Genomic DNA, 2,948 nt, shown 5'->3' with positions numbered 1-2,948 from the left:
GCACATGAGCCAGTCCAGGGGCACCGGCAACGATCTCGCTCGAAAAACCTCATGTGTCACTCGCACAAGAGCCAGTCCATGGGCACTGGCAACGATCTCGCACGAAAGATATCATGTGTCGCCCGCACATGAGCCAGTCCAGGGGCACTGGCAACGATCCCGCTCGAAAGATTTTATGTGTCGCCCGCACATGAGCCAGTCCGGGGGTACTGATCTATCTATCTAACTATCTGTGTATTTATCTATCTGTCTGTCTGCCTATCTATCTATCCATCCATCCTTCTATCCATCATTCTCATCCTTTCACACTGCCTCAGCTTTTCATTTTTACATTTTACGTTACCGTTTTTCATTTGCTTATTTCTCAATTGGCACTTTTGCTTACCCTCTCATTTCTCCTACCATGTTCACAAGTGTCTTGACTTATATTAAATTTTCTTAGCATAGCATCCCCTGTATTATTCTTACTACGCTTCACACGACCCTTTCTACTTCCCAACCTCTCCTACTAACTGCGTTAATCTGTTTCCTCTCTGCTCTAGATTTTAATACATATCTGCGATCTAGTAAATATATATGCATATACAAAATTCAAGCACTTGAAGAATCAGGTATAATTGAAATGTCTTGGTTGAAAATATTGCCCACATAATGTATGTGTGTGTATTTATTTACACAAACACGCACATCACACACGTACATAGTAGTAGTAGTAGTAGTAGTAGTAGTAGTAGTAGTAGTAGTAGTAGTAAGCATCCAAGATACCATGGATCTGCGCTAAAGAAAATTGTATAAGCTGCTGATGATGGTTCAGTGCCTGTGGTGGCTGTATAGCTACAGCATTTGAAGGAGCTCTCTGCCGGCACTACTGATTTTTCCCTCCGTCGAGTCCTTGAAATGAAGATAAGGTCACTAGGTACTCTTGTGCTGGTAGCCAATTTCCTATACAGGGGGTCTTTTGGGATCTTTCCATCTGGCATGCAATGAAAACGACCGAACCAGTGCAATCAATGCTGCTGGAGCAAGATGTGTATGCCGGGTACCTTGGCTCGGTCGATAACTTCGATGCTAGTGATGTGGTATGTCCACTTGATTCCAAGATGCGTCTCAAATTACGAAATTGAAAGATGCCGCTCCTGTCTAGTGTAGAGGCTCCACGTGTCACTGCTATACAGTAGAGTACTAGGGATGCACGCCCTATAGACAGCACCTACCTGTCATGGACGAATTGGACGCACTGTCAACTGCTGAAGGACTAAGAAGAGCCATTGATGGCTTGGTCACTGGAAAAGCACCGGGTTTGGATGGCATCCCACCAGAGATCATCGGCTGTGCAAGGGTAGTTCTACTTAGCCACTTGTTGAAGCTACTGTGTCAGTGCTGGGAGGAGGAATAAGTGCTGCAAGACATGAGCGCTTACAACATTGTCACCCTATATAAGAACAAAGGAGACAAAAGCGACTGGAATAACTACCGAGGCATAACGCTGTTAAGCATCGTTGGGAAGAGCTTCGCCCGCGTGTCCCTAAATTGACTACAGAAAATCGCTGAGAGATTATACCCTGAAACTCAGTGTGGTTTTAGAGCAAAACGCTCTCTCCAAAAGCTACAAGAAAAGTGACGAGAGCAAAGACAACCACTCTTTATCACCTTCATCGACCTCACAAAGGCTTTTGTCCTAGTCTGCAGAGACAACCTGTTCAAAATTCTCGCCAAAGTTGGGATTTGTCACTGTGTTACCATCACCATCAACAACTACAAGTTGGAGATACTCCATCAATTCACCTATCTCGGCTCTAACATCGCTGATGACCTCTCCCTGGACTCTGAGATCAACAGGTGAATCGGCAAGCATCCTTCACATTTGTCAGGCTCACAAAGAGAGTCTGGGAAAACAAAAAATGACTGCAAACTTACATGCATATATACACACATATTTCGGTGAGAATAGTTTTGTTAAACTATGTCAAGTTCTACAATTCTGTAAATAATAATAATGATATTTTTATGAGCCTAAAGCTTATAGCGATGACCGTGCAATGACTAAGGAAAATAATCTAATAAAGAGGCATATAAGCCCGTGACAGAAAAAAGAAATAGGCTTTCCCATCCGCGTGAAACTGGAAACTTTGTTAAGGAGACAAAGTATGTTACCGATTTCACCAGTGAACTAGTTTGCTGCTTTCTCTCAAATTTAAGAACTATATTAGTCCATAGTTGTTTTTTTTTTTTTTGTAAACAAATTTCTATGTGCTTTCAGTGCGAATATTTGTTTTGTTTTTCTTTTTTCTGATGTGGGTTCAAGTCCCATGCGGATGGGAAGGCCTACTTTTTTTCTGTCAAGGGCTTATATGCCCCATTATTACATTATTTTCCTTAGTCATTGCATGGTGATCGCTATAAACTTTAAGCTTATAAGAATAGCATTATTATTATTTTCAGAATATATATATGCATATGATATAAAATGATAAAATTGTTTAAAATTTTATTAGTGGCCAGTATATAAAAACATACGCATTAAGGTGAAAATATTTGATGTGGTTCGATGATTTAGCGTCTATTTTCAGCATATAGGCAAAGAAAATTTTTTGTATGTTCTTATACCTACACACACATATATAAATACATCTTAATATATAAAGATGAAGTTGTGTGCCTGTGTGAAACCTTTTTAAAAGTGTATAGAAATTCACATTTTCCACTTTTTTGTAAAAATTTTTACATCAATGGAATTTTCTCGATGTGAACTTTCCAGTGCAGTAATTAGATTTTTTAAATTCCGTTTACTTTGTGTGATTTAAGGGAGATTTGGCTGTTGTTTCTAGCAACTTTTATATTTCTTCCCTTCTTCCTGGAACAACGTTTTTACACACGCGCTCAACATATAATATAGAGAATAAGAGTAAAAGAGGGAGGGAGAGAGAGAGAGAGAGAGAGAGAGAGAG

At 40.0% G+C, this 2,948-nt stretch overlaps 1 protein-coding gene across 2 annotated transcripts in view; it reads left to right on the top strand.

Annotated features, from left to right (window-relative positions):
* The window catches only part of LOC106871768 (uncharacterized), a 629,775-nt gene that overhangs the window by 531,135 nt on the left and 95,692 nt on the right, over nucleotides 1-2,948 (top strand). The window lies entirely within an intron of this gene.

Source organism: Octopus bimaculoides, chromosome 17 (assembly GCF_001194135.2).
Source record: "Octopus bimaculoides isolate UCB-OBI-ISO-001 chromosome 17, ASM119413v2, whole genome shotgun sequence".
Classification (NCBI taxonomy): Eukaryota; Metazoa; Mollusca; class Cephalopoda; order Octopoda; family Octopodidae; genus Octopus; species Octopus bimaculoides.
The sequence above is the reverse complement of the archived record's forward strand: the minus strand, read 5'-3'. Positions and strand labels throughout refer to the sequence as shown.